The sequence below is a fragment of the Mustela erminea genome, chromosome 15, assembly GCF_009829155.1.
Source record: "Mustela erminea isolate mMusErm1 chromosome 15, mMusErm1.Pri, whole genome shotgun sequence".
NCBI lineage: Eukaryota > Metazoa > Chordata > Mammalia > Carnivora > Mustelidae > Mustela > Mustela erminea.
Window position 1 is genome coordinate 29,057,631 of NC_045628.1, and position 11,107 is coordinate 29,068,737.

The following is an 11,107-nucleotide window of genomic DNA, read 5'->3' on the forward strand; positions in this document are numbered from 1 at the left end:
TACCCCATTTTGTGTCTTCTACATTTTCAGCCAAGTTCTACACTAGCTGTAAGCATTTCAATGAAGAAAATAAGGACCTTCTTTCTTTTTTCTACCATAATGGCGAACATTACAGCCCTCGTCAAAGTGCAAATCAAGTAAGACAGAGAACAGAGGAATGGGCTTCATAGTTAGGAAAAGCCAAGCGCTACTACATATTACTGTGTGATCCATAAAATGGGAGGCAGATAGCTACGGACACTAGTACAAGTAAGAATTGAACAAGGTGGGGCGCCTGGGTGGCTCAGTGGATTAAGCCGCTGCCTTCGGCTCAGATCATGATCTCAGGGTCCTGGGATCGAGTCCCGTATCGGGCTCTCTGCTCAGCGGGGAGCCTGCTTCCTCCTCTCTCTCTGCCTGCCTCTCTGCCTACTTGTGACCTCTCTCTGTCAAATAAATAAATAAATAAAATCTTTAAAAAAAAAAAAAAAGAATTGAACAAGGTAATACAGGTCATGTTCCAAGCACAGTCCCTGGCTGTTGGCCCATGATTAATTCATGGTGGCAGCTATCCTACTGTTGGTGCTTCCAGAAGTTTTTTTCTTTATTCGTCTTTGGTCCACCTCTTCTTCTTTTCAAGACTGTTCTTGCTTATTCCATGATTATCACTAGATCACTGAATTTCATCATCTAAGCATCCAGTTTGCTTTTTTAAAAGGTTGAGTAAGCCCATTCATATCTTATCAAAGTCACTTTAGAAGATCTATTTCCTTAGGAATAAGGTTAAGAGAGATCACCTAAGAGAACAGATTTAGGTTTGGATTTTGCCAAACTATAACAAATTAAGATATAAAATGGCTGCAATTTTCCAAAAAAAGAAAACCACTGAAATAGCCAAGTGGTCCAACAATTAATCAATCCATTGTCTTAATACTCAAAAATTATCTCTTCCATCAGGGACTGGGTCAGACTGTGTTATAAATGGATTTTATCAGGCCCTTGGACAGGGAACAAATTAAATGAGAAGCAATCTGAATTTGGCAGCAGAAAGACATAGTGAGGCTCTGGTTAATCCCACAATTTCCTGACAAGACACGAAAGAGATATTCAGATCATCTGATTGGCATTTAACTAGGCAACCTAGAATGTATTTTTACAAATGAGTTTGACCTCAAAAAAAAGAGAAACCTCAGGAATTATAAAACCTATAAATCTACATAAACCAATGAAGCTGCCATTATATTTAACTCCCCAGTCATTAAAACCAGTTCAAATCCAAATAAAAATCAACATCATCACAGCACAATCGTATGTCAGTCATCATCAAACATCTGGGTATCTAATTTACTCACCAGCTTTACCCAAGAGACTTAATTTCCAAAATTTTGGCTATCTCCAGAAGTGAAAGCCGTCCTCAAAGAAACAAGATGAGTCTCCACAAAAGACCTGCAAAATGGTATTGTGAAGAAGACATGATGTTTTCTCAACAAAATCTCTCAAGAAAAGTTAGGAAGCCATGTAAAAATTCTCCTGAGATAAGTGACTACCTTCGAGGGCATGATTCTTGATTGAATAAGTTCTAGAGGATTTGTTTAAAAAATAAATAAAACTGCCAGATGAATTCTGTTCCTGATACCATCCCACGTCTCATTCCTACATGTGTAGATGGGAAGAATTTTACCCCGTGATAAATGGCCCCCTTTCTGCCCTGCCCCAGGCTGGCTCCTCATCAGCATCGTAGTTTTACTGTAGTTTCTGTGGCTGTGGAACCCAGTCAGCTTTCTGAGGGAACTGCAGGCAGACGGGGAGCAGAAGTAGCCATCTGCAAAAGCTTCTCTTTCTGGGGGAATGGCTATCCATTGTCAGCGGAGTCAGGCACAAATCACAGCATACATCAGCAATGGTGGCACGTTATTTATATAATATTTAATACGTTTATAGAATTGGACCAAGTTTCATTAGGACTTGTTGCAATAAAACCACAGACACGTCTCAAAAAGCAAGGCATCCAGCTGGAGGATGCAGACTGTTTATTTAACATTGGTGAATACACAGCCACAGGCATCTAGAAGCCAGAACAAAAATAAGCAGGAGCAGTAAAAAGTGCAGCAACATTTTAAAACAGGACTGGATGGACAACAATAAAAACAGGAAATCTCGTGAAAGCTTCTCTTGCATTCATTCAGTTCACAGACGTCCACAGAGCAATCACTATTGCAAAACAGTCCTGCTGATCTCTTTCATTGGTTTTTAATTAATTGTGTGTGTCTTTCACTGGGTTTTTGTCTTCCAAAAAAATGTGTCTTGAAAGCAAAGGCCAGTTCTCACAATATCGTTTCTCCACTTCTAGCACTTGACGTGGTGTTTTGTATTCTGGTTCCTATCAGTAGTTTTTAGGCTCTTTGCCAAATGTCGGAATGTGGTAGAACGGAACAGAATGGAAGGACTACTTGTACCCTTAGTTAAAAGACTCTCATAGTAACACTGTATGGTGACAGATCGTGACTGGATTTTTCATGATGGGCATTTTGTAATGTATATAATTGTGCAATCACTATGTTGCACACCTGAAACCAACATAATATTGTCTGTCAATTATACTTTAATCAGAAATACGTAGATTTCTTAAAAAAATAGATAAAAATATTATTCTTCCTTTCTACAGTAGAATTTAGGAAAGGTGTTTAATCATTCTGACCTAGGCTCTTCAAATCCATGCAAAAGCATGTAACTAATTTGAAGATACAATGGAGAAAAAAGATACCAAAACCTTAAAAATCACTGGATGCTAAAAAATAATTTAACTCAAAAATTTTGATATTTATGTAAACAAAAACTATGAGCATCTATTGAGAAATGGAAAGAAAATAAGAGAATGTGATTTTTCTGGTTGGGAATATCAATTCCTTGCAAATTATTTTATGGATCAGCAAAATTCTAAAAGATAAAATGCTCAATGAATGTTTAGGAGAACTTAATAAAATGGTTTGAAAGTTCACTTAAAGAATAAATAAGTAAAAATAGAAAAGAAACTTTTGGAAAAAAGAGTTAGGTGGAAGCTGCCCTACCAGTTATGATAAAATATTACATAGCCAAAATCACTAACATAATTGGGTACCAAAACAATGTGAAAAATATTAATCAGTGTTAATTCTATGTTGGAATATGAATGATTATTATATTATTCTTTGTTTTTTATATTAATTTTTATATATAATTTAAAGGGTCAATAAAAATAAAATAGTTACTATTTTCATCCATCAAAATATAGTTACTATTTGAAGAGTAATGGGAGAATTAATATAGATAGCCATGTAAACCTTAGTATATGTAAAATAAAATTGTTCCTAGTTTTACTGAGAAATAATTAACATACATGACTGTGTAGGTTTAAGGTTTACAGCATGATAGTCTGATCTACATATATTGTGAAAGGGATTACCACATTAAGTATAATTAACATCCATCATCTCATCTAGATATAATAAAAAGAAAAGAAAATTTCTCCTTGTGATGAGAGCTCTTAGGATCTTCTCTATTAACAAGTTTCTCTACATCAAACAGCAGTGTTAATTATAGTAAAACATAATACTGTAAAAATGTAATATGTGATCATGCAAGAATCATAAATAATGGAAAAGCAATGAAATGTTCAACTCATGTCACTGAGAAAACTATGTATGAGGAAACAATTATTTAGATTTTTCATACCGGACACTCAATTACATTTTAAGTTGCTTTCAAAAATCCATGTAAAAATAAAAAATATTTTAGAGGCACCTGGGTGGCTCAGTCGTTAAGCATCTGCCTTCAGCTTGGGTCATGATCCCGGGGTCCTGGTATGGAGCCCCACATCGGGCTCTCCACTCAGTGGGAAGCCTGCTTCTCTCTCTCCCACTCCCCCTGCTTGTGTTCCCTCTCTTGCTGTGTCCTCTCTGTCAAATAAATAAAATCTTAAAAAATAAATAAGTAAATAAAAATTTTAACATGTAAGAAAATTTGAAAACATATCCTATTTCTGAAGAAAGAAATGTTTTTTTATCATAAAACTAATGGAAGAATTAGGAAAATGTCCACATATATCTCAAATCATTTCACATTCAGAACTTCTGCTAATCAAAAATATCATAATATTGAGACATAGAACAAATGAGGAAAACATACGCTATATTGTAAAGAATGGGTATTCTGAATAGAGAAGGAATTCATGGAAATTGGATAATGAAATCATCATTTAAGAATCAACACTAATCAACCTCAGTGGAGGTTATTAAACAAGATGGAGGTGGTCCTATGGTCTTGGCAGCCCCTACAGGAAAAAGAAATCGAAGCCAGAGTTGATTCCTGAAAATGCCTCAAGGTTAAGAAACCAAGCTTAAGAAAAACCAATCACAAACAGCCAGGTGGACTTTCCCCAACAAAATAACTGCTGAAGCTACAGCCAATTAAATTACTCCCTTGCTTGCTTCTGTGTCTGTTTTTAGGAAGCCTTTTCCTTGGCTCCTGCTGATGGAGCTCTGCTAACCACTTTCAGTTTGTCACTCCCTGATTCCAACGAGTATTTGTTCAAATGAATTTCAAAAAAGTAAGGTGGTTCATTTTATCTGCTAACAATAGGAATGACTAATGTATGTAAGAAGAATTTCATGGGTCTGATAAAAATGAGAAAAATAATTCAACCTTGCTGGTCATTTTTAAAATGCAAATTGAAACAGTAAGATGATACTGTCTTCCCATATCCAAGGAGCAAAATCATCTCTCTAGGTAAGAACAAGAAAACACATTCTTCTACAGTGGGAGAATAAACTAGTACACCTTTTGGGCAAATAAACTAGTACACATTTCTGGAAGCCATTTGTCAGTTTTAAAGAGCTTTATTCTCTTGCTCAAATGATAACTAATTATAATAATCCATCCCCCCAAAAGTGGTCAGAAATGTGGTCAAGGGTTATGTTCATTACACTACCATCTGTCATAGCAAAAACTGTCCAACAATGAGAAAATGGCTAATTAAATTATGGTAGATGCATACAGGAATGCTAGTCCTTGTTTAAAAGTATAGTCACAGTTGTACATCGTTTGACAAGAAGACAGTCATAATATATTGTTCAATAAGAGTAAGTATAGCAAAATGAGAGTATAACAGTCACATATTCACATAGTAAAATGACTGCTAAGCACTACCCCCAAATATGAATAATTCTTATCTCTTGATTGGTAAATTATAAGTTAGGATGCAAGTTCAACTCCTGCACAAGGGCCCAAAACTGAGCATAAACAGTTTTTGGCTGATATCATGGCCTCACAGTTGAGGGACCCCAGCTCTTTCCATCTTGTTTGTCTTATATCCCTACTACCGTTCCCATCTTCTTCATGTGAATGGAGAATGTTGTCTTCTTTCACATCAAGAAGGGCTCAGCCCTGCACTCAGATTCCAGAGAACAAAAAGGAAGGGGAGTCATGATGGCTACATTCCTCCTCCTTAAAGGTATGACTCCAAAATTCCACACATTATGTTCACTTATTATCCACTGGCCAGAGCTTAATCACATGGCTACACTTCAGTGTAAATGAGGCTGAAAAATGAAGTCATAAATTGGGTGATTTTATGAAAAATTCTAAAAATTCTAGTACTCTGTAAACAGGAATAACAGAATATTAGGAGACAATTTCTGCCATAATCCATCTCTTTGGCCATGCAAAGACCCATGTCCTCGTTCCTTCACATACAGAGTATGCTCACACTCTTCTCAAAAGAAGCAACCCAAAATTTCATCTAGTTATTAAGTAAATTTAAAGTCTAGGAATTCTAGGAGATGCCCAGTTCCCTCTATCAGATCAAGATGTGGTTTCTCTTAATCTGACATCCTACAAAATAAAAGACAAGCTATCTGGTTCCTCCACCCAATATACATAATATATAATGGTTGGATAGAAACAGGACAATTGCATTAAAAATTCCCATTCATACAGTTGCTCCAAAGAAAATAAAATTCTTAGGTATAAACTTAACAAAATAGGTACACAATCTATATGCTGAAAAGTAAAATGCTCATGACAAAAACAAAAGGAGACTTAAATAAACAGAGAGATGAACTACGTCCACTGGTTGAAAGACCCAATGTAATAAAGATGTCAATTTTCCCCAAATTGATCTATAAGTTTAGTGCTCCTATCAAAATTCCAGCAAGGTGATTTTGTCTATGTTTTTGTGTACATAAATAAACTTATTCTAAAATTTACATGGAAAGGCACAGGTCTTCAGACAGCTAATATATTCTTAAAATATAATAAGGAAATGGGAGGAATCACTCTACCCAATATTATGGCTTATGATATAGCCATATAATCAAGACAAAATGGTATTGGCAGAAGAATAGACATAGAGATCAAAAGAGCAGAATAAAGAACTTAGAAATAGATCCACACAAATATCCCCAACTGATTTTTGACAAAGACATGAAAGCAATTCGATGGAAGAATATTTTTTTAACAAATGGTGCTAGAGCAATTGAACATCCATAGATCAAGAAAGAAAGAAAGAAAGAAAGAAAGAAAGAAAGAAAGAACCTCAACCTAAATCTCATTCTTTTTGCAAAAATTAACTCTAAGTGAATCACTGATTTAAATGTATAATATAAAACTAAAAAACTTAAGAAAAAAATACAATAAAGTCATAAAAATCTAGGTCTGGGCAAAGATTTAAATTTTAACACCATGCCATTATCCCTACAAGGAAAAGTTAATGTTATGCCTCTTTAAAACTAAACTTTTGCTCTGTGAAAAGCCCTGTGAAGAGGATGAAAAGATAAGCTGGGAGAAAATTTGGAGAAAGTAATCTACAAAACACAAATCCTACAAAGAACCCATATCTAGACTATATATAAGGAACTCTCAAAAACTTAACAGTGAAAAACCAAACAATTCAATGAAAAAATGAGCAAAAGACATGAACAAACATTTCACTGAAGAGAATATATATGGGAAATAAATACATGAAAAGAAGCCAGGGGCGCCTGGGTGGCTCAGTGGGTTAAAGCCTCTGCCTTCTGCTCAGGTCATGATCCCAGAGTCCTGGAATCAGGCCCCGAGTTGGGCTCTCTGCTCAGCAGGGAGCCTGCTTCCTCCTCTCTGCCTGCCTCCCTGCCTACCTGTGATCTCTGTCTGTCAGATAAATAAATAAATAAGTAAATAAATATAAATAAATAAATAGAAGTTTAACATCATTAGCCATTAGGGAAGTACAAATTAAAAAACAATTATATAAGGGCGCCTGGCTGTCTCAGTGGGTTAAGCCTCTGCCTTTGGCTTGGGTCATGATCTCAGAGTCCTGAAATCGAGCCCCACATCGGGCTCCCTGCTCAGCGGGAAGCCTGCTTCCCCCTCTCTCTCTACCTGCCTCTCTGCCTACTTGTGATCTTGATCTCTCTCTCTGTCAAATAAATAAAATAAAATAAACAATTATATACCACACTGCATACCTACCAGAATGTCTTAAAAAAAAAAATAGTGACAACACCAAATGCTGAAGAGGATGTGGCAAAACTGGATTATTCACACATTTCCAGTGGGAATGTAATATGATACAATGGCTTTGAAAAATTGTTTGACGGTTTTCTACAATACTAAACACGCAATTGCAACTTCCCTTACCACCTGACAATTACGCTCTTGGGCATTTATCCCAGAGAAATGAAAACGTATGCTCACACAAAAACCTATGCACAAATATCTGGAGCAACTTTTTTTATAGTAGGTAAAAACTGGAATTAGCTCAGATGTCCTACAACTGGTGAATGATTAATGAAGCTGTGGTACGTCCACACCTGGACTACTACTGGGCAACGAAAAGGAACAGATCATTTATATATAACTTGCAACAACTTGACTGAATCTCCAGAGCATTATGTTGAGTGAAGGAAGACCACCCAAAAGGATCACATACTGCATGATTTCACTCATATAACATTCTTAACATGACAAAATAACAGAAATGAAGAACAGATTAGTGGTTGCCAAGGGTTAGGAATAGTGATTTTAATGGTTATGACAACTTTATAACACTCAAGACTTAGAAAAAAAAACCTCAAATGTCTGTCAACAGGTGACTAGAGGAGCAAACTGAGGTATATCCATATGGATAGAATATCACTCCACAATAAAGAAAGGATTACTGCTACAACATTGATGCATCTCAAAAACACTGTTAAGTGAAAGAAAGTACACACCTATTTATATGAAATGGAAACCCGATTCCATATATAAGAAATCCAAAAAGAGGCATAAGAATTCTACAGTAGAGCCCAGGGTGAGCATTGGGTGAGGGAGACAAGGGAGAAAGGGCATGTAGGAACTTTCCAGAATGATTGGAATTATCTGCATCTTTTTGAGATAGTTACATAGATCCATACAACTGTCAAAACTCACTGAACTGTATGCAAAACCTGTGCTTGTTATATCACATTAATTACAAATCCATTTTTATTTACTTTGTTTACTTATTTATTTTTAAACTTTTTTAGAGAGAGAGAGTTCATGAGGCAGGAAGGAGGAGCAAAGAGAGAGGTAGAGAGAGCATCTTAAGCAGGCTCCACACCCAGCTTGGGTTGGCTTGGGGCCAACATGGGGCTCAAGCTCAGGACCCCGAGATCATGACCTGAGCTGAAATCAAGAGTCAGACACTGGGGTGCCAGGGTGGCTCAGTTGTTAAGCATCTGCCTTTGGCTCAGGTCATGATCCCAGATTCCTGGGATTGAGCCCCACATCAAGCTTCCTGCTCAGCGGGAGCCTGCTTCTCCCTCTCCCACTCCCCCTGTTTGTTTTCCCTCTCTCGCTGTTTCTGTGTGTCAAATAAATAAATAAAATCCTAAAAAAAAAAAAAAAAAAAAGTCAGACAATCAATAGAGCCACCCAACTGCTCTTATAAACCCATTTTTAAAAATTTAAGTGATGATGAGGTTTGATCAAGAGTGATCTGTATATGACGTCCCCTTGGCATTTCCATGGTCTAGGGTTACCATCTTCCTAAGCCTCCAACTGGATTCAGATAAACCCAGGTTCATCTCACAGCCCTGATTTATTTATTCAGTCAGTAATATTTCCTGAATCCCTACTACATGCCTGACACCACTGTAGGAATGTTCTTTCCTCCCACAGCACTTCAAGATTGGTGGAATCTGGAGAAAGAACTTGCTCAGGACCGGTGTCCTGGCTGTCCTGGTCCACATCACCTTCCCAGGCCTGGAAAGAAAGACTGCAAATGTCAATAGAGCAGAAATTGGGACAGAACAGACACAGGTTGCCTCATTTCCTTTTCGTGTGACTAGTGACTAACCAGACTCATGTCCTTAAGTGTGTTGCTATCCTCTATAGCATGAACAATGGCTGAGCACCTCCACCCGCCCTGTGGTCTGTTTAAAAACACAATAGAGATTCTGCCCAGCACCCCCGGGGTTGGAGAATGTCAAACATGACCAGTCCTGGGCTAGAAAGACAGGAGAAAGATTCCATAAGTTTCTTTGCCTCTTCCCCTTTCTCCTCCTTTTGTTTCCCTTTCATTGTTTCCTTTTGATTTTTTTTCCCTTTCCAAAACCAGTTTGTTCCAGCCTGCCATTTGCTGACTTGCATTTAAAATATTTTAAATATCATAAAATATTATATATTTAATGTTGTAAATATCCTTTCCTCTAAAGGGAAGAATTGATACATCAACACATTTTCCTAATATACTAAATCATATAGGTAGCGTCCTAACTTGAAAAGACAGTGTAAATACATATTTTAAAACATAAGACAAATCAGTGGCTGGGCTCTCGGGTGGCTCAGTTGATTAAGCGTCTTCCTTCGCCCCTGGTCATGATCCCAGGGTCCTGGGATCTAGTCCTGCATCAGGCTCCTTGCTCAGTGGAGAGCCTGCTTCTCCCTCTGCCTCCCACTCCCCCTGCTTGTACTCTCTTTCTCTCTAGCAAACAAATGAATAAAAATGTATTTTTTAAAAGTTTAACATGAAAAGCTAAAAAGGACAAAGCTGTAAATATCATTATATACAATAAGTCATGGACTAGAGCTGTGGCAAGCGTGATACATTCACACCACATGGAATAATTCTAAATTTTAAAAGCAAGTGTCGCCTGGTTGGCTCAGCAAGCTAAACACCTGACCCTTGATCTCGGCTCAGGTCCTGACTTCAGGGCTGTGGTTTGGGGCCTCATGCTGAGTTCCACACTGGGCATGGAGCCTACTTAAAAAAATAAAAGCAAAGGTAATATTTAACAACAACAATAAAGGCGTCAATGGAAAATATGAGCCTGGTATTATCAGTAATTTCAAAGGATAGATGTGAAATCAGATATAACTAGAGTTTCAGGAAATGAAACATGCCAAGACATTATTATAAGCAGTAGCTTCTTAATACTTGGCTTATTCACATATTTGGAAGTTAAGTATTCCCATAGAATGTGGCACAGGGTCTTAATGACTTACTTTGATGTGTACACAGTAACTGAATCGTGAGTAGGACCTAGATTTTCCAGCTCTTGGTATAATGGTCTGGCTCCAGACCAAAGAAATATACCTTATATAAGAGATACCTCTACATTTAAGAGTTCCCTAAATTATTTCATGAATCACCTCTAGCTAACAGCAGCTTAAATACCATTTCCCATTGTATCCAACTAACAGCTCTTCTAGGCAATATATGATTAGTTTTTGTTGCTCATTTCTCATTTGACTCCAAGGAGATCATTTAATATCGAATTTTTAAAATAATTTTGTATTGTTAGGATCTATGCCATGAATTCAAAAAGAATAAAAAAATTAGCATATTATTTTTTAAAGAAAAAATCAGAAGCTTATGTTTTAATATGTAAAATACAATAAAGCCATTCTCAGATCATAATATCAGTATTGATTTATGGATTAGTTGTTGTAGATAATCATACAAAGAGCTCAGAGACCCCCAAATCATTCTGTAGAAGGCAAACTGTCGGTTTCTTTAGAATCCACTCGTTCATGCCCAGCAGGAGACCATGGCCTAAATAGGGACAGAAAGCTTGCCTTAATAAACTCAATATTTCATATAAGCCAAAGATGAGATTATTTAATTTAGCAGGAAATAAGCATTACAAGA